A 22,491-nucleotide genomic window follows, 5' to 3' on the forward strand; every position below is an offset into this window, starting at 1 on the left:
TATTTCCTAATTATGGTTTGTTGCTTTTAAATGTGTTATATACAAAAATTTCTATGTCTGACAGTTTGTTTTGGGTTTTTTTCCTGGAATTCCAGAAGGCTACTCTGTGTCTGGCCAGAACTGCCTAAGAATTAACAGCCTCACCAACAGTCTTCAACCAATGACTCTTGGTAGCTGGTTTATAAATAACCTAGCTCTCTAGCTTTGTGGGTGGGATAATTCTGAAGCATGTTTCCCTGAGTTCCCCAGTAGAATTAAATTTTTGTAGCCTCTTGGGTTTACTAGCTTCTCTTCTCCACATTACTTCCCACTCTGGCACCTCCCAGATGAACCCTGCACATTTGAATCATTGTCTGAGGGGTCATTTCCAGGGGAATCCAACCGAAGACAAAGATCAGTTATCCTACTTCTGGTCACCCAAGTTCAGCATAGCTTATAGAGTTGAAACCAAAACATATTTTTTTCCTATTCAAAGAAAATGAATCTAAATCTACCATCACCTAAATCACTTTGGTTTCTCTTTTCTGATTCTCTAAAGCACAGCTTGCTTTTAGTGTATAATTTATTATGTCATGATAATACTAATTTGAATTGTACAATGCTATATGCTTTGTCAGAGTGCTTTGAGCTACACTATAGAACCTATTGACCCATACGTTTTTCTTTATTTTTGTTTCATGTATCCAGGCTATAGGCTGTATTTACCCAGTGATATTTTAAGGTCCCTGATGGAAAGCACATTTAGAAAGAATTGTGATATATACATTTCATGACTGAACATTGAACATGTGATGGATTGGACCAAGTTGAATTGAGCTGTGTTACGTGCACACAATTAAAGAACAGAACTTTAATATAAAATTCTGATAAGAAAATCACATACCACAACTCTTTAAACTGAAAAGCATATTCTGTCCCTACATCATGTTTCCATTTTCCAGAATTTATTACATTTCTAGTTTTTTTACATATTTTTACAGACAAAAAATAGCAATATCAAGAATAAAAGGTGGTTCCTAATATGTAGACAAAATAGTTTTGTCTTGTTTGGTGAGACAGAATATTTATTTACCTCTTTGGGTCATTTGATATTTAGTTCTGTGTTTCCTTTCTACACAAAAGTTCTACTCCCCTCACCCCAAAATGCAAACTTCATCCTTTCAGCCACCCAAATAGCCAACTGCATTCTGTGGTGGCATATAGGGAATTTGACAATTCAGGGCATAATGGCCAATAAAATGCGTGAGAGGTAAGATATGGAAGGAATAAAGTCTGGCAAAGAATTGAGTGATTGGGTGATCAAAATGAGAAAGAACACCTGATATAATCTCATATATGTCACTACCTTCTTCTTTACATAAGAAACCAGAAATGAATATCTGTGTCTCAATAGGATATAGGCATTTGGAGTTAGTTGTGCACAGAATTTACAGGGGGGGGGAGGAGTAGGAATCGAAAGATACACCATATGAGATTGTTTTAGCAAGTACAGATTAAACATTTTAACTGAAAATGTCTCTTTTATAAAGAAAAAAAAACAGGATACAATTAGTGAAATAGATTATTTTTTCAGGTAGAAATGTTAAAATCATTAAGTCTGGATAAGAACTACATCTCTCTGCAAATTGATCTTTTCCCATCAAGTAGACCCGATGCTTAATGTTGCGGGATTGTGAATCATGTGTGAGGACAGTATTGATACTACTAAAATACCATTCAGCATGGGGTAATAGAGCAATGCGTTGGATATTAAAAACCTAGAAGCAAAAGAGACTCTGAATCCAATTTCCAATAACCAGTCCCCTGAGACATCCAATTCTGCCGTTGAGCCAGTTTAAAAAAAAAAAGTGAAGAATGTCAACAGCGGTAATATTGAGATGCATTAACTGTAAAATTGTGCTGGTGCACATAATGACAGTCATAGGACTAATAACACTTTGCAATTAAATAGCACTTATCTTCCTAGGAGTTCAAAGTGCTTCCCAATACAATATTGAACAACCTTGTGAGGCAAAGAGGGAAAAAGCTTCCACAAAACTCACAGGGAAAAAAAAAAAAAGCACTTTATACTTACACCACTAGGATATGGTTCCTCATCGAAAATTACAGGAAGAGCCGCCACGAATGGATTCATGGCTCAGCTAGCAAAGTTTCCTCTGAAAGAGACTGTGGGGGACACAATGAAGTGTGGTTGTCCATTGTTATCTTAGCTTCAATCTATTGCTGGTTCTGCACTAACTGTCTGAGTAACCAAGTCTAGTTTTCTAACTGCATTTGTTTCCTCATCTTTAACCCAAAGATAGCACACCCTGAAGATATGTGCAGGTAACATGATTTAATTGAAGAGTCTATTTGTTGGTGTTCTGAACTGGATTATCATTACTTTTTAGGTCATTTATGTAGAAGGGCATATGTTATTCACAAAGCTTTCAATTCTACAAAGTAACCACTGCCATTTAACTAATGATATTGCCAAACACTACAAATCTCTGCCTTGTCAACCTCACTAGTGTGTTTCATCAAATACCACCGATAACTGAACGCACTTTGAAAAGTATAGAATATTAGATAGATTGAGCTGTTCTTAACCTAATTTCCCCTATCACCCATTATGGGTCTATCATCTGTGAATTTATTACATAGATGGGATAATAAACTCAGTATTGGTGCACTAGAAAAGGAAACATATATCTAAAATGAGAATCCTACATGGATTGCCCCTTCCTAGAAATAATCTATTTAACTTGAGTATAAATCATTTGTGGAAAACTCTCTATCCCACTGTGTCTGCACTGTCCTCTACAAAATCACAAATTTCCATGTTTATTGATGGTGATAAGAAGGTGGCAGATAATTTGCCTCACTGGTGTCAAGATGGATATTTCTTTTAAGTTTATTTATTTATTTGGGTGGGGGAAAGAGAGGGGGGGGGGGGGAGAGAGAGAGAGGGAGGGAGGGAGGGAGGGAGGGAGAGAGAGAGAGAGAGAGAGAGAATATTCAGCAGGCTCTGCACTGTCAGCATGGAGGTTGATGTGGGGCTTGATGCGGGGCTCAATGTGGTGCTCGAACTCATGAACCATGAGATCATGACCTGAGCCAAAACCAAGATTTGGATGTTTAACCGACTGAGCAACCCAGGCATGCCTCAAGATGGGTACTTCTAATTTAAATCTTAAATCAACAATTCTGGTTTCTACTCTGGCTTTAATGCTATCTACTGATGGGGTAGTGGCAAGTCACTAAACCTTTGTGGTAACTTGGTGACCTCTTCTAGAAAACAGAAGTTATAATACTCTTAAAGGCCGTTGTGATAAATAAAGTGTGAACATAGTTTACTGAATATGCATTATTATAAATACGTAGATGTTCTGTTGATTTTCAGATCTCTGGCTAACCAACACTTGTGAATAGCTGCTCCACCGTGTTGAAACCAAATAGCTAATTTAATTAAATCTAAGTCTAATACAAACATAGCTACAGGGAAGTGGAAAAATTCAAAAGCAACCCAAGGAAACATTTTCAAATGGCAGATAGTGTCTTAAACAATCATTACCCTGGTTATCCGTCTGGATCTAGATAAAGTAAATATTTCCCAAATATATAGAGTATATATGGGAAGATTTGTGAAAGTGTTTTGTAACTCCTAAGAGATTGGTCTGTGTAAGTCACTATTTTTACATTTATAAACCAGCATAGACCATTGACTAATAGCCAATATGGATGTTCACAGTTGGAAAATGACCATTCATAGGAATATTTATCCTTTGAGTTAATTTCACTGACACTGTTTAACTACTGAGCTCTGAGTTTGAATACTTCAGACTCATTGTTTATTTGTATGCATACAAACAGAGTCCTGCCAAACTCACTGACCAGCTATTTGATATTCTCTTCCCTTCATTGTGTCCTTCAGAAACGTTCCTGAACGGAATTCTCTATAAGAGAGAATATCTCTGTGGTTTCTTTTTCTCTCGGTGTTTTGGATGTCAGAGGGTTAAAAAAAATGATTATGATGCTAACTTGAAACAACTCAACAAGGTAACTTTGGGCTGCTTTAGTTTAGTGGAGACTTTAAAAGCTTTGAAAATGCTCTTAAAGTTATATGGATTTTTTTCCTTTTTATAGTCAGTCAAAAATTATATTTTAAAACTCTACAGTTCAAGGGGAAAAGCAATTATCAAAATGCAATAAACTTCTAAGTAAAGTACAAATTGCTTCCGTGGCCTTAACTATTAAAATAGAGAGCTTCTGGTAATGTGTTTCATGAGTCAATCAGCAGGATTCTTCCCCCACATTCTGACACCCAGGGGAGGGGGAGAGGTCAACATAGAACTTTAAGAAGATGCTCAGAAAGAGACAGACTTGAGCAAATGGTGAGAAGTTAACATTTGGCTTTTTTTTTTCCAGTCCTTTTTCTCTTGGTTACTTCCTTCCTGACACCAAGCCTGATTCACACTCTCAGAGATCAGGGAGTAAGTAGGAAAATCAGCTATCTTGATGGTTTGAAATGAGAATCCTGGTGCCTTGCACACTGTAGAAATGTAATAAGTATCTGTTGGTTGATCACTTCTCTTGACTTATTTATATTCTGTTCCACAATACAAAGCATTTAGGGCCCTAGAGGCATAGAATTGGGGATTTAGAAAGGATTTGGGCTGACATCTCATCCAACTTCAGACAAGAGAAGGAGTCCTTTCTGCAATATCCCAGGCTGACTGTCATCCATCTTCCCTTTGAACCCTTTCAGTATGGCAGAAATTAAACTTCTGAGGCAACCTATTCCATTATTAGATAGTCTTGTGCTTAAAAAAATTTAGTAAAATCTTCATCTTTTAAAATTCTATCCATGTTTCTGGATATGCCTTCTGGCTACAAAACAGACCAAAGATTTCCATTTCTGAAAATTTGCATGAGTTGAGATAGAATGAAAAATGACTCATCTTCAGAATCTTACAGTCAAGAGCTGGGTCTAGACTCCACCATTTACTGATATTGGCATGTAGTATAGAAAATTCGTACTCCTCTCTTCAATTTGCTGTTGGTTTATTGGTTTTGATGTATAAGATTGGTGATAAAATACCTAGCTCACAGGTTCACAGTTTGTTGAGAAGTTTACATATGATAAACTCTGAAATATGCTTCAAACAGAGCATTCTCTCCCTCTTCCATGTATTCTAGCTTGGCCCTTATAATAGTTCAATTATCACAGTATTTATTAGATATTCTTGTATTATATTTTCCCAGGCCAAAGTAACAATCTGTCTTACCTGTCACAGTCCCAATAATGTCACCCCTAGAGATCCATATAAATATTTTCTACTAATATTTGCTGTTTTATTAATTTCCAATATGAAAATGCCCTTGGAGAAGTAACACAAAATATCATCAACAGCGAAAAAGAGATGAGCTGGAATCAATAGGAAATCAAGTAAGAGAAACAAAAAGGAAACCCAGAATATCTTATAGATCTTTGTCCCAAGAACAGTGAAAAGCAGAAGAGGTAGGTCTAAAGGTGATAATGGATAGGAGTTTACGGGGGGGGGGGGGGGGGGGGGGGATGAAGCATCAAAGATAATTTTTCCTTCCTTCAATTTTGCAAAGATATTGTAGTTAACGCACCTCTACTATATGTCATATGGCAGATATGTAAATTACTAAAACTGGATAATAACCATCCTCTTTTTAAATATCCTTTACCTGCCAGTTGGGTCACCATTCTTTTTCAGCTTTTCAGGTAATTTCCTCTTTCCTAGATGTTTCTTTCTCACTACCCACCCCTATTCCTTTACCCCTGGACCCTCCTTTCACCTCAGTTTAGTGGAGTCCCTCTTCTTTGGCTCATGACTGCTGCTTTCCAAATCAGCCCCTCTTACTCGATCATGCAAAACAGTTTAGCTCACTTCTTTCAAATAAACTGCCATACTTTTTTTTAAACCAAAGGTTTATTAACACGCTAGGTGAAATAAAGGGGTCAATGTACTCTAAATCTCACCCCTCAGGCACACTCACATGTTAGAAAAAGACTTTGACATTTCACTTTCACCTTTCTCCTTCCCCTACGAAAAGAACTTGTCACTTGGCCCAACCCAACAACATAAGGCCAGGAAATGCAATTCTATTCTGTGCCTGCAAGGAGAATAGCACAGTGACTACCACGTTTAGCAGAGGTTATAAAACTGAGTGATGATTCAGATTCACACTTCACTCCATGGGCTCCAATCATTCTAACATCCTACCTCTCTATGAGAAAAAGACATCAGCTCAAACTCTAACTTGCTGTAATAAATATGGGTAAATGCTAGAGCAGAGATGCCTAACCTGATTGTGCATAAAAATCATCTGGGTAGCTTTTCAAATGTGCAATGCCCAGGCCACCTTCCATTAAGATATTATCCAGTAGGGAAAAGTAAGGGTTTTTGAAAGGCCATCTTGATCAATAGTTAGCTTTGGGAAATACTGATTTAGTCATCTGTACTTTTTTTCTCTCACTTGTAAAAATGAAATCAGTGTTACAAAACCTAGCATGATCAAACTCAGGGTCCTCATAAAAAATACAGTTTATCAGATCCTTTCCTCATAAAATTAGATGCATTATGTCCTCAGGCCTTGGTACTCAAAGTTCACAGATGAACCAGCAGCTTCACCTGAACATTAAAGATGAGAAATTACTTCCAGCTCAGAAGGGCTCAGGAAAGTATTTTGATAAAGTACACTGGGGAATTCTTACAACCAGAAGTTTGGGAACTTCAACTAAATAATTGATTCTATAATTTAGAAATGATAAACAAACAAACAAACAAACAAATGGGTTTTTTCCTCCTATTACATTCAAACTACTTAAAGACAGGAACTGTATCTAGTATTTCTTTTCATCCCTATTGCAAATAATAATAATAATGTATTGTGAACAAATGCTTACTGATGTGAATGGAGAAAGGGATGATGGAGAGGATAGGATTTTGTCAGCATAGAATTTTAATATAAGTAATATTAATAAGACAAATATGGAAAGAAAAAGGTGGCTAATCCATCCCAGGAGACAGCAAAACTCACTTGGAAACAGACTGTTTTCTTTTCCCTTTTGTTTCTCCCCATAGTGCCATACAATGGATTTATTTATAGTGAGTATTAAATACTTGTTAAATTGATCATGATAAAAAGAAAGTCAGACAGATAAGTAAAAGAATCTAGAATAAACAGAATTATGCTATAGGCATTTTGCTTATGGGGGGGTATTTTCATTAGTTTGGATAGTTGGTTTTCACAGATAAATCAAAATTCAGTCTCAAATTTTTGTCAGATAGTGAAGGAGATGGAAAAAACTAAACTTTTGTTTACATCAGAAGATTAAATAGGCACAGTGTTAGAATATTCAATAGAGGAACCATGATAGATAAACTGTCAAAGAGAACTTCAGAAACCACTCAATGATTTTTAGAAAAATAAATATACAGCCTTATCTTCTGACATGAAGACTCCTGCAACTTCTCTTTTGAATATGTATGACTAAAACCTTACTGCTTTATCCTAGCCTTCAGACCACAGAAAAGAAAGCTGTTTTAGAAATGGCTTGTAAACAAGCCAACTAAGAAAGAAAATGAAGTCAGGACTCATTGGTGTATGTGTGTGGGGAGAAGGGGGTTGATGAATGATATCGGGCTAAAAGCAGACTCTATTATGGGAAGATTTCCATGGTCTTGTGTAGTCTTAATGTGTAGAATTCAGTGTCAAAAATGTTACTTATCTTCAAGTAGCCAAAAAAAAAAAAAAAAAAAAAGACAAAAAACTGAAATCTGGGCATTTATACTATCCAGGTACTTAGAACTGTTTGGGGGGCAGGGTGGAAAAGTTAGAAGTTTGAAGGGCTTTATTTCTTTCTGCTTTGGATGTTTGACCTGAGGTAGACAGTCAAAGGACAGCAGAGTTAACTAAAGATGAAAGGGTTAAAAATATCCCAACATATGTTGATCCAGTATCATTATATTTGGGGCCAATTTTAACTTTCTGAAGTGAGCAATTTAAGGAGCAGTTTAAGTGCAGAAATGATATTTTTCCCCTTCACAAAGTCTCTAAGCTGCAAAATTGAACATTTCTATGAAAATCACATTTTTCAGCATAGTGATGCAGTTGTGAAGGACAGGGCAATTGAGTGCACTGGAAGAAGTTAATGTGTTCCACTGACATGGCACTCTGAGGCCACATAGATCAAATGCTTTTACCCCCAAATTTAGTGCCTTCCTTCTATAGACCTAGAGTTTTCTACCATGAGGGTTTTTAAGATTCACAAGTGACCACACATACCTTAATATAAGCTAGTGTGCATTTGGTAAGGAATGCCTTCACCCTCTCCCCACTTCTTAATCTAGACCAAAGACCACTGCGCAGAGAAGTTAGCAGCTCTGGAAACCTGGGCAAAATAGTAGACTCTAACTATAGAATAATGTCCAAAAGAAATTTTTTGGAATCGGTTAGTTTGGCCTAATGGAGTCTTTCTGATCTCTCATTTAATATGGACCTAGTTTTTATACTTTCCTTACTGAATTTGACCCCAATCCTTCTTTCATGTCCATTCAATCTTGGGACAAGCATTGTAATGCCCTGACTCAGGATCAAAAATGCTGACGCATTCAACAAACGTTTATTGTGTAACTACAGGGTTCAAAGTAAAATATGGAGTTTGCTTTTTAGGACTCCTTTTCTAATACCTTAAAGCATTTATTGCCCATAACATAATGTTTGCCCCTTAATCATGTGCTATATTTTCATGTTAATAGCTTAATGAAAGTGGATTCTGTTTTTCTAACTAAAGAATACATTTCATAAAGCCAAACATTTCATAAATCCAAAATATATATATTTTATATATATAAAATGGAACAGTTTCAATACATAACAAATGCCAATTAAAGGTAGCTTATTCAGTCTTTGTTATATCAGAAATCCTTGGGTAAAATGAGGATTTAGAAAAATGTGTGCAGATTATCACAGACTAACTCTTCAGCATGGAGAGAAGAGTACATGTAAAAAGCCAACCCAGGGATTTTAAAGTAAAAGGAGATGTTAAACTTTAATGGAAATATAAATATTAGGATAAATGGGTAGGCTTTTTCATGAAAATGATGCACAACTGTTTTTTTTTTTAATTCTGATAAGTATTATTCAGGTGTAGCATATCAGAAAAAAAAAATGAGTAAATTAGAGCTTGACTTTGATGGCACATTGCTTTATCTGGAGAGCACAAAACATTATAGAGAATTGGTCCACAGGCAACACCTTAAAGGATCTTGCATTCCTGGCAGAAACCTCTGACCTCAGCTCAGAGAGGTGGTGAATCCAAAAGCATTTACTCCTGCATAAACTTTTTTTGGTATGTATAACAAAAGGACGCTAATGGCCTTGGTAAAACCCTGGCTCTTAGATATTTCCAGCACAAAAAGAATATGTGGAAGACGACTAGTTCTAGCTTAATATCCATTCTCTAATTAATTTATAGTAATAGCATTTAGCCAAGTACATGACGATATAGCTAAAAATTACATTCCCCAGCCTCCTTTTCTGCCAATCATGGCCACGTGACCAAGTTCTGGCCAATGAGATTAAGAAAATTGATGTATGCCAGTTCCAGCTCTTTCTCTGGAGGTGGGGAGGGGGTGGTTGGGTGCTCTCCTGGTTCTGCTTTCCTACCAGCTGCTCAAAAAGGGTAAGACCTGGAGAATTTCCACATGTAGGAAACACTTGTTAAGAATGACAGTACTACTGCCAACCCTGGACTTGTGGAATATAACTTGATTACTACACAATGGAGAAAGAAACTTCTATTTCAAACACTGTATTCCTGACTTCCTTTCTTTCTCACAAACCTTAGCTACTATCTCAACTAATATCAATAGCTTGTTTTAATTTGTCAATTAACGTAATACAACACAGATTTTCAAATGGTTAACAAAGTATACTGCTATTTACTGAAGACTGACCACAAATACATCTGTGAATGGCATACATGCATTTTACTATATCCCATATTAAGTAATGTCACAGAATTTTATATTGAAGAAACTAGCAGGGACAAAATGAAGATCAGAGAAGAAAAATCAAGGAAGGGGTCAAGAGGAAGAGGCTAAGATTAATCTAATAAAATCTACATCATTATCAAAAGCTGTGAGCTGCTTTGAGAGGTAATTTAGGCCTTGAAATGTTTGAGGAAAAGCATATGAATTGTGAACTAGATGATAAAGTTCACCGTTTTTAACCGAGTAGCTAACAACAGTGTCTCCTTACCTTCTGTTGAGTCAGGAACCAGGTGGTATGCTCTTACCTACTGTGGTCATTTTAAACATGGTGAGAATTTGAAAACATTATGCCTTTGAAATACCAGTTGGGGGTGGAGGATTGGGTTAGAAGGGCAGCAGATGGGCAAGAAAGATTGACAGAAACCCAGCTGTGCCAGGTAACATCTCAGACCCCTGAAAGGTTAGACCTGTTTAGATTTTAAGAAATAGAAGTCAATCTGTTTGTCACATCTATTGTCTAAATTTCTGTAGGAAGTCAAAAGGATGACTCTAATATTCTGTAAGAGAATGAATATTTAGTTGATTGAAGCATGAGGGGAAAAAATGTTTCTTTCTTTGCAACTGACAATGTGATAGTTCCCCTTAGTTTCTCTTCAATATATTAACTAATCACATATTTGCACATGAGGCTGTGGATATCCACTACTATAAGCACTGCATTATACATGACCCTGAACAAATTCATGACAAAGTAGACATTTTCCATGTCACCTTGGAGGCAATATGAGGTAATGGCATCATCTCTGACCTGGCCATAATGAACAGCAGGTTTCTCTCGAAGCCTTCTGACCTCTTCTGATTTTTGACTAATATCTACAGGCTCAGGGCCCACAAGCAGCTTTTGACTCAACTCACATGCCAATTTATTTAGAACTATTGATCCAATGATTTCATTTAGATGAAATCATATCCCAAGGATGAACTTATATTTTCCCATTATATTAATAAACATATTTTAGGGCACCTGGGTGGTTCAGTCGGTTGAGTGTCTGACTTCTGCTTAGGTCATGATCTCATTGTTCACAGGTTCGAGCCCCGCATCAGGCTCTGTGCTGACAGCTCGGAGCCTGGAGCCTGCTTTGGATTCTGTGACTCCCTCTCTCTCTGCCCCTCCCCTGCTCATGCTCTCTCTCTCTCTCTCTCTCAAAAATAAATAAACATTATAAATTAAAAAAAAAAACTAAACATATTTTAGATTCCCAAAAGGGGTGATTTTCAATGAATTCAATTCCGTGAAAAAAAAATGTGTTTCCCACAAAACTTAAAATATAGGACACTGGGCAGCTATAATGAATTAACTACCATTTCCTTAAATACTATGTTGTTATGTATGTGGCTTTAGATTTTAAAGAGGGTAAGAAATTTATATTTACAACAGAAAAACTAAGCAACAGAGAACTTGGAGAAAAACGTACATTTCTGACAATTACTTTCATCTGCTGAAGCCTCAGTCACTCTTCAAGACTCTTCTCGCTTCTTACCAATATCCTGAAAGCTTACAGACACACAATCTACAACTCTTCTCACTTCCGTAAATTCCATAACATTTATGACTCCCAGTTACCACTTACAAAGTCATGTCACAGTATTATAGGTATTTCTCTACTAGTTTGCCCTATCCTACTACATTTAAATATCTTAGTTACAGGGGTGCCTGGGTGGCTCAGTTGGTTAAGCGGCCGACTTCGGCTCAGGTCATGATCTCGCAGTTTGTGAGTTCAAGCCCCGCATCGGGCTCTGTGCTGACAGCTTGGAGGCTGGAGCCTGCTTTGGATTCTGTGTCTCCCTCTCTCTCTGTCCCTCCCCCACTCACACTCTGTCTCTCTCTCAAGAAATAAATAAACATAAAAAAATTTTTTTAATAAAAAAATCTTATTTACAGTCTCCAACATCCATTTTTTTCTTTACATTTCACATGCCTTTTTCCAATTCAGTATAATAGAGACTGATAATTGTCTCTATATCTGCTTTCCCCTTCTTCCACAGTAACACAACAACACAGTTAAAGATGGAACATGGTAACTCTACTTGCACCTGGGATTCTGAGTCCCTCTTTCATATGATCAAATTATCATCAATGGAATATGAGCAAATACGGTATGAGATGTGAACTTCCCCTTCATTTAAGATGAGTTTTCTGATCCTGAACTTCCTGTCTTTTCCCTCTAAGCTAGTGGGTATGCCAATGAGCACAGTAACTTTGGAGACTAAATGTTAAAGATAAAATTTCCATCAGCTTAGGCCCCTAGATTTGAGCCACTGACATCCTGAAATCCTCACCTTCTACTGTTATGTGAAAAAGAAATCAACTTCTCTGTTGTTTTCTTAATCACTAATTTTGGGACATTTCTATTAAAGTAGCTTCATCTACCACTCTGCAACTAATGTGTATTAAATACTTGTTGTTTCAGAAAATGGATATTTTTCATTGATGGATTCATGAATTAAGTCCAAAGAATTGTGACACAAGAAACAAAAAAGAATGTGTTATTAGACACATTCCCCAGAAGAGCTTAAAGGAGAGAATAGATGAACTCAGAACGAAATCAGAAAGACAAAATAGAGCTTCTTAAACAGAGAAACAGAAAGCAGTCTCTGCTAGAAATGGCTAATTTGATAAAATAGAAGAAATTAATCCATAACTATTGAACTTTCCAAAATTTATTATCCCATATGTAAACCAAGCCCCATGACAAAAAAATATATCCTGAATTTTTTTCTTCAAATTTTTATTTAAATTCTAGTTAGTTAACATATAGTGTAATACTGGTTTCAGGAGTATAACTTAGTGATTTATCACTTACATATAACTCTCAGTGCTCATCACAAGTGCCCTCCTTAATACCTATCACCCATTTAGCCCATCCCTTGCCCACCTCCTTCCACCATCCCTCAGTTTGTTCTCTGTTCTCACTCTGTTCTCACTAAGAGTCTCTTGTGGTTTGCTTCCCTCTCTCTTTTTTTCCCTTCCCATATGTTCATCTGTTTCGTTTCTTAAATTTGATATATGAGTGAAATCATATGGTATTCGTCTTTCTCTGACTTACTTTGCTTAGCATAATAGTATGCTGAAATTTCTAACACAGTCATTTTTTCGGTACTAAAACTTGACGACTAAAGGCTGATGCCGATAATTGCTTCACAATAATTATATATTGTTGAATAAATAACGGACTGGGACAAAGAATTCATGTTAGGGAAACAAACACTTAGGCTGTGAGGATAATATACAAAAGGGAGAACTAATCTCATCTTAAAGCTGAGAAATTTTCCCTGAAGTTTTCTTTAAACTATGGATTAGAGGATAATTTAGGGACGTAAAGAGACTGAAGAAGAGCTTTTCAGGGATAATGTACAAAGTCCTTGAGATAGAAAAGATGGAAAAGATAACTTCCAAGCGAAGACCAGTGTGGTTAGCAAGAGACAAAGGAGAGCAGGAAATAAAAATGGCAAGATGAGTAGAGGCCAGGGTTTTATGATCACTAAATTATAATCCAAAGTAAAAATTACATTTTATGTTGAAAGCCCATATCCATGCGCATGTGTGTGCTTAATAATTACCCTAAATATGGATGATGTTCCTTCGTGTTTTCTATTCCTTTTTCCCTGTTGCTTTTAAAACATATTATGGTTCACTAATGGGTTGCTCTCCAAAATCTTTTAAATTGTGGTAAGAATTATTAATTTCATTCTAAGAATAGTGGAGATTATTTGCAGGTTTTAATGCTGTGGTAGTGTGGGAATTTGGCAAAAACAGACTTGTTTTTAAAAACAATCTCTATCTACACTGTCAGAATGGATTGGATACAATCAAGAATAGATTCAGAGAATGATTTTAGATGTTCTGACAAGAGATGATGGTGGCCTATAATAGGATGAAAGCATAGATGAATCATACAGATAGAGAAATGAGGCAAAAAGGAAAATCTGAAGAGAATTAAGTTACTGGGCTATGTTTCAAATATATCCTCGACACACCCCTCTATACTACTTGGGTGGAGACAATCCTTTGTTGATTCATGTATTCATTAATTTAATCCATGGAAATATTCATTCTTCCTGTCAGCAACGGCCCATGCCTTCAAGGAATTCAGAACTGAGGGAAGTAGATATACACTGAAACAAGTGCTGGCAAGTAAAGTGATATGTAGTAGATAAGAGCCTTGTACTTGATAAAATGAAAACACAAAGGATAAATAATTCTACCTGATGAGTGACGTGGCTTCTTTCTTTGCAACCCCTATATTTCAGCCTTATTGAATGCCAGCATTTCAGAAGCAGGAGAGGGACAGGGGCCAGCAAAGGGACCATATTGTTTAGGGAGGCAAAAAAAGAAAAGAGAACATGGTTTCACAGTTCCAAAGAGTTCAAGAAGATGAGAATGCTATGTAAATACTCCTTAAAAATTAAGTATATATTACCATATATATCACAATATCTGATTATCAGGAGAAACTTGTAAAGATTTCATTCTCCCTTTGAATACATGGCTAGTTCCTAGTGAAGGCACGTATTTTAGTTTTTAACCCAATCCATAGCACATGTCTCAGATGCCTTCTTTCTGCTTTTCCATTCATTTAACCTGTCTGCTCTGTCCGTTTACCAGTCTCACTTCCAACTTTTTGACTTTGATTCCATGTTCAGTTTTATCTATACTCTGTGGACATGGCAGATTTTCTTACTCATATTTGAACCATAGAGAGTTCTCAAGTACACATCCCAGCGCTTCTTCCTAAGCTCCCAAGGTAACCACCTTCCCCTGCCCCACTCCAGCCCCTGTAGCCATACTTTGACATAGCCTGAATTGAGGGGAGAAGAAAGAAACTGCGTAACTCTTCAGTGTATGACTCACATATCAAGGGATTCCTAGCAAGAGGAGGAAGGTGGTGGTTGAAGCCTTTGAGTGGGTGGCAGTGTCAACGAGTGAAGACTATTCGTGAATTTAAAAATCAGGTCATTACACTCCGCCATTGTGAAATGGGAGTGAGAGTTCTTGGTGCCTATTTAAAGTCTGTCATTCTGCCTTCCTCATACAGTCATATTTCCCGTTGCTCTAGTCTTTCATACTCAGCACAATTCTTCTGTGACCCAGGTTCAACTGGTCATCCTTCTAGTACCACTGATTCACATTTCGCTATTTTCAACTTGAGGAGAATACTCTCCTGCAATCCTCCCAAGCTAATAAGCTCTTCCAAGCTCAGGTCAAACTTCACCCTTCAGGAAACCTCCTAAAATCCTTTTTAACCATCATTGAACTCTCTTAGAATAATTGCACTGCCTACATTATAACACCATATTTAATTGTGCACAGGATCATTGTTTTTGCTGATAATTAAATGTTTGCACATATCTTAACCTACAATTAGGTTAGCCTTCTGGAGTACAGTACGTATGTATGTGTGTATACATATATGGTTTCTTTATCAAAGAAATAAATATGGAAGTTTAATACCTCTGTTTTTACAGATGAACAAAATGGGACTAAAATCAAATTCCTTGCATAATCTCACAACCATTTAATTTTAAAAGTGGGTCTAAATTCCTGCCTTCCTTCAGAGTGCCCAGGACACAACTAACCACATGATAAACTCTCAGTATCTGTTGGTTTGAATTTAATAGCTTTAAAATAAAAATGAGTTTGTTTCCCTCACAGCTTAGACATCTTGGCATCAAGACATGGAATTAAGCTGACTTGGGATGTAGGCATTTATCTTTGAGGGAGGAGTTGCCCTTGAACCTCTGCCTACCTATCCTTACCATATAGTCGCTATGCATGAGGCTTTAGCTCCTTCTATATTTTCTATCTCCTTTCTGTGTCTCTGCTCTCTCAGCTGGGACCCTCACTTCCTTCACTCCCATTGCTTTGGGACTGTTGATTCACTTCCCTGAAAAGCATAAACACTGCTCGCTCCATTATTTATTAATATTATTGTTACAAATAATGTTATTATTTGACTTGCTCTCAGGGAGATTTCAAGTTCTGGAGTCACTGCACATGAGTTTCTGTCTGCATATCCACTTGCCAGAATAATCCATATGCCTCCTTTTCGAAAATTCCCACTAGGAATGTTGGAAACCTTACAAACTTTGATTGAGCTGCCCCAGGTCAAATTGAACATCTGGGAAAGAACTTCTGCATCAGCTGCAGTTGTGCATCCTTAAATACCCTAGTGACCAAGTTCTAGGAGGAGGATTGGCGTGGGGTTTCATTTCGTGCAAAATGTATGGATATATTTAAACATTTCATTATATGGTCCAATTAGGCTGTGTCTACATGGACACATAATAAAGTAAAAATTTGGCAATTATCTGGTTCATTTCATCAAGTCAACAGCCAAAGGCATAGATCTTGTCTGGCAAAAAAGGCTTTGGAAAGGAGAATGGGGGAGAGTCAAAATAATTTGGATCTGGAAATTACATTCCTTGTATGTGTAAAAATGTGTACTTAGATTATTTTACTTTTCCCAAACAGATATCTTTTTCAGTATAGTGTGTTCTTTTTAAAAATATTTTTAATGTTTATTTATTTTTGAGAGAGAGAGAGAGAAAGACAGATTACAAGGGGGAGGGGCAGATACAGAGGGGGTCACAAAATCTGAAGCAGGCTCCAGGCTCTGAGCTGTGAGCACAGAGCCTGACATGGGGCTGGAACCCATGGACTGCGAGATCATGACCTGAGCTGCAGTTGGACGCTTAACCAACTGAACCCCCCAGGTGCCCCAAGTATAATGAGTCTTAATGATCTCTACTACAATGCCAAATGTTTCAAATAAATAAAATACATAAAAATTCTGCTCTAATTTCAGGTTCTCTTCCAGTATCCTGGACATATATATATCAAGTCTGAAGAAAAAATAGCCATCTGAAGACTAAACTCAGATTTGTCTAACTCATAAATGGATTCTTTTTAATGTTTGAGAGAGAATGTGAACAGGGGAGGGCCTGAGAAAGATGGAGAGAGTGAGTCCCAAGCAAGCTTCACACTGTCAGTGCAAAGCCCAATGCAGGGGGGTCCATCTCGCCCACTGTGAAATCATGAACTGAGCTGAAATCAAGAGTTGGATGCTTAACCAACCGAGCCACCCAGGCATCCCTAAACAGATATTTTAGATTCCTCCTTAAATTCTCCTGGTCCTATTATGAATCATACCAGTCATTAGCATAAAAGGAAGAAAGGAAGGTGGCTGGATAGGGACAGAATGAATTATGATCAAGTCATATTCATGGGGTCCCTACGGGCACTGTTTAAACATGTGCAAAAGCCACCCACTCAGCATCCTTCTTTCCTATCCTTTTATCTACACCCCCCCCCCTTCTACTACCTGCCTGTTAAGTCCTATTAAGCATTCCTTCCTTTCCAGAAAAAGTGTGTATCTTTAGGCTCAGAATTCCATACAGGCAGCTGGAAAAGCTGTTGAAAACCATGAAATAAGGAATACAGTGGATACTGAGAATTAATGTGAACTAATTATACATCCCATCTTGAGTTTTCTATTGTATCTCTGCAGTTAAGAGGTATACATGAAGGAGCAATATAGATATCCAGAATCTATGATTTTGTATTTATATGATGTACTTATTCTTCCTGCCTATCCATTTAGATTTTTTTTCTTAAAGTAATGTGTATACACTGATCTTGTCCTAAATTAACAATACAATTGTAAATCTGTTGCAAAGGCATCGCCTATGTGTCAGAAGAGATTGATTTACGAAAGAACCAAGTAAAATGCAATCTTCACAGCTCAAGGGAACAGGGATATGATTATCATTTTCAAACATTTGAAAGGATTAAAGACTGGTGATGGGTGAATCTCAGAAGGCCAGAGTTGGATGCATACCCAGAAAACTTTGGAATCACATCTCAGAGTCTGCAGAAACTGGTGGAAATCTATTGAGGATGTGCTTATGACATTTTCTCTGCTGTTTGCTTCCAGCCAGCCTGGAAGCCCCTGCCTTAAGGTCTTGGCACTGAAGCATTAATACAGGCCCTCCTAGGGAGTAGAAGGGGGGTATGATAATTACAAGGAGAGGTGGCCTGCAGCAAATTGTAGAATGGGTGAAGTTTCCTTTGGCAATTTTCCACCTACACTCCTCAGCTATTCTAAAATCCACTAAGTTCTCAGCTTGTAAAGGGGTTTTGATTAATACACTTTTCAACTACATTTGCATTTTAATGGGAGACTCTGGGAAAAAAAAAACAGGTAACAAAAGACTCAGATCTCAAATAGTAAATAATATTAGATAGCAATGAGTATTGGAATTGCCCCTCCACCCTTCACCAAGGGGCAACTTTTCTAATGTTCTTCTTCACTCCTGACCCCTCCTTTGTTTTGTATATTGATCTTGACCACAATTGCTCTTCAATCATATCTCAGGCATACTGAATATTCCATTTTTCTGAAACTAACATAATCTCTTGCCATTAACCTTTCACATGTGCGTACATGATCTTCCTCATACAATGCTCTTCCTTGTAGTTCTCTGTGGAGGTGCTCAGGTGAGATAGCACTACCTCATGGAAGGCATCATAGACCCTCCAAGCCTGGGGAAGGTCTCTTGCAGTGGGAATCAGACATCTCGCTCCTACATGCCATACTCACAAAGTGACTGTAAACCTGTATTTTAATTACCCATTAAGCTCTTTCCATTTGTCTATGTGCTCATTCAGAGCAAGAATAATGCCCCCCCACATTGCATATTCCCTATTTTCTCAGGGCCTTACCAAGTATTTGTTATAGGTTACTTAGTATTTGTTGAATATATTAAAAAAATCTGCCTGACCTACCTCTATTCAATGTTCCTCAAGCTTACTGGTCCTTTTATACTCTGCAGAAGCATACAGGATTTGAGGCAAAGGTTTGTTTTAACTGAAAGATCCTCTTTTCCCCTCTTAACCATAAATTTTATAGGCAATTAAGACAGAGCAAATTTGAATGAGGTGGCATGAAAGTATATAGGCAATGAAGTGACAATTTTAGATAATCCTCAAAAAAGCAGTGTCACTCCTGCAAATTTCTCAGATTGGGAAATAATGTTTTCACTGAAGTGGCAGGTACATCAGTTCCTCTGTACAATTATAAACCTGATTGGCCAAGACACTGAAGAACATCATGCAGAGAATAATATTGCAGTAGGAAACCCAGAGACTGACATTCAACCCTGGGCATCGATCATCAGGGAACCAGAATTCCCTTCCCATCTTTTGAAAATGGTTGCTCTGCCTCATCTTTGTTTTGTTTACCTGAAGTTTAATAAGACACTGGTATCTCCAACCCTGTGCCAGTCAACCATAAAAGTCTTACTATAGCACTTGAAACTCCCAGAATTCTTGAAGCCTTAATCAGATAAGAAAAAGTGATATACAGTAAATTCAGGAATATTTTTTAAAGATTGTGATTTGTGATCAAAAAGACCCTCTTCCAGGAGGCCATATCCTAACATAAACTCTAAATAATTCATCTTTTAGCAATTTAATACATCTGATACTAATTTGCTCATCTGCAAAATCAGGATATTAATACCCACACTTCTCAGAGTTATTGTGAAGGTTAGTGATAATGATTGTAAAGGGCTGGCATTTATAAATATATTTTAGTGTTCTTGTGCTTGTGATATTTTATAATACTTTCTCATGATTGCATAAATTTTATTATGCTAATAAAGTGAGTCTTCTCATGCTATTCTGAGGGCAGTATTAATTCGACTTATATATCTTTGGAGGAATTTAAGGAAAGCAAAAATCATTTATTCTGCAAAAGAGTATAAAATACCTACTCTGCTCCAGCTATTGTATTGCATGGTACCAGGAAGCAATATCTATCTTTAAGGAACATGGGTATTCATGAGAAAGAGAAGTGTTACAAAGGTGGTGTTAAACATTCCAAGGCACCTGCCAAGGGATGACTTTCACCAGACTAGGAGGAGGAATAAGGGCATTCAGTCCACAGGCCGTTCTCGAACAGGCAAAAGAAGAATGATTTGAAGTACGGTGTGGTGTGTGAGAAAGGATGAGAGAAGTAGCAGAGAAGAAACTTTCCATATTCCATAATTTCAGAGGAAAAAAAGTACTGCTGAAAACCATGTCTGCCCTCTAGGAGACGGAAGATTGCTCCCCAAGGCAAAGTACTCTTTATTTAGACAAATCCTTTGACAGATTTGATTACAAAAGGGAAAGATCCCAGGGAATAGTCTGGTGTTTGGGAATATGGATTTCTACCATATGATATAAATTATTTTCTGTGGTACACTGTGATATTATCACTTCATTGCAACCTCAAAAAAATTTAATAAAATCTGTGACACACAGACATGTATCAGTGGTATTTTGGGAAATAGTTGCATCTAGTGTGGTATGTGAGTGTAAGAATAAGGAGGACAAAGATGGAGACAAGAGAGAGCTAAGACTGAGATACTAGTAAAGAACACTAAAGACATAAAATAAATAGCACAGCAACATGATCATATTTGAACCTGAGGGGAAAAAATCAGTAAGTGATTTCTTTAGATGGGAGGCAGGCAGACTAAGTTGTGACTGTCCTGGTGAATCAGAGATGACTAAACTTGAATATGGAGAATAAATAAATGAGCAGGGAGATGGAAAGAAGGAAGCATCAACAGGACATGGTATGAATAACATATAGGTAAGTTGAATCACTACGTTGTATACCAGAAACTAATGTAGCACTGTATGTCAACTACACTTTAAAAGTTTTTTAATAAAATAAAAATCCACACACATTCAGGGTCAAAGAACAAACAATAAAACTGGACATGGTATTAAAGGACACTGAAGTTTACAGGTTGAAAGACCAAGTGCATGGATTTCAGTACCAAAAAGGAGTTTGAGGAACACCCAGGAGAATAGTTTAGAGCATAGAAATTAAGGAATTCACAACAAGTGCTAATCATAATTTTATGTTTGATTGTTTCTTTTAATGGTGATCTTCTTTCAGAGGAGTGTCCATTCTAACTCTCTGCTCAGACACAAGCTTTTATCAATACTTCCTCTGGTACCTGCTCCCCATGAATTATTTGCAGTTAAAGAACTGATTAAAATACAGGATAGGGGCGCCTAGGCGGGTCAGTCGCTTAAACATCGGACTTTAGCTCAGGTCATGATCTCGGGATTTGTGGGTTCGAGCCCCGTGTCGGGCTCTGTGCTGACAGCTCAGAGCCTGGAGCCTGCTTTGGATTCTGTGTCTCCCCTTGTCTCTGCCCCTCCCATGTCCATGCTCTGTCTCTGTCTCTCAATAATAAATAAACGTTAAAAATAAAAAAATAATAAAAAATAAATAAATAAACAAAAATACGGGATGCCCCTCCCTTTCTGCTCTCCCTTTCTGCTTTACTACTATTACTACTACTACTACTGCTACTTCATCTCTTGCAGAAAAAAATAGAAGAAAGCTTTTTCAAAGGAACAATTGAGAAGATTATAGAATCAAATAAAATGATCTATCCTTAGTTTGAACTGTCAAGAAGTTATATAAGTAATATGAGGGATCCTTCCTATCTTGAACCATTAGATCTTGGATAAGAGAACTTTAAAACTGGAACACATTTATTACTGGGATTTTAAGAGTTAGAGGATATCTGTAAGTTCCCTGATGTCCAGAAGAAAGGAAGGAAAGGAAAACAGAAAAGGGGGAAAGGGAAGGGGGAGGGGGAAAATGAAAAAGAAAATAATGTGAGCTGTATACAGAGGCAGAAGCAAAATGTTAAGTGCTAAGAGGTAGGCAGACAAATGGCTTGGTTGCCCTGAAAGTAGATGCCAGCAGCATCACAGAGATCTGGATACTGAGCCGTGGTCAACCAGTGAGGTGGAAATTGAGCTCAGAACACCTATATTACACTAGGCTACTCAGTTGGGACTAAACTGATGTGATAAGAATTCTCTGGTGCCCAGAGGAAGCATATGCAAATCCACCTGGAGAAAAATATCCCTAAAGTATGCGTGGAGGTTTCCATGACTTACTACTATCCAACCAGTCCACAAGTAAAGATCAACAAGCACAAAATTAGAGAAGCCAAGAAGTAGGTGTGTCTGAAGAAGCAAAGACAATAGTGCTCATAAGTAAATGAATAAAGATAAAAAATAGAAATATCAAAGAGAAATTAATAGGTCTAGAGAATAAAGAGACTGGTAGCCAAAGACAATGGAAAAAGACATTCTATATTTTGAGAGAAAACATTGTTAACTTAGAAATGTGTTTGCATCAAAATTCTCTTTCAAGAAGGAATTAGCATTAACATAAAAACAGAATTAGGCCAGAAAATGTCCTCCAAATGTATTTCTAATCAATAGGCTTGATCTAAGCACAATTTGAGATTTAGATAGAAGTAGTGTCTAGACTACACACACATGTGTCTATGTAGTGTACACATATAAAAAATTTGTCATTTGTGGAATTAAAATGGACAT

At 37.1% G+C, this 22,491-nt stretch overlaps 1 long non-coding RNA gene across 5 annotated transcripts in view; it reads right to left on the bottom strand.

The window, feature by feature from the left end:
• The window catches only part of LOC109493426, a 530,781-nt gene that overhangs the window by 458,007 nt on the left and 50,283 nt on the right, over nt 1-22,491 (bottom strand). For 2 of the 5 annotated variants that reach the window (XR_006588308.1, XR_006588310.1), the window contains exon 2: nt 2,075-2,166. The exons of the other annotated variants lie outside the window; for them this stretch is intronic. This is a non-coding gene — a long non-coding RNA (uncharacterized LOC109493426). The remainder of the gene's footprint in view (nt 1-2,074; nt 2,167-22,491) is intronic. 5 annotated transcript variants of the gene reach the window in all.

The sequence above is a fragment of the Felis catus genome, chromosome D3, assembly GCF_018350175.1.
Source record: "Felis catus isolate Fca126 chromosome D3, F.catus_Fca126_mat1.0, whole genome shotgun sequence".
In the NCBI taxonomy this organism is placed as follows: Eukaryota; Metazoa; Chordata; class Mammalia; order Carnivora; family Felidae; genus Felis; species Felis catus.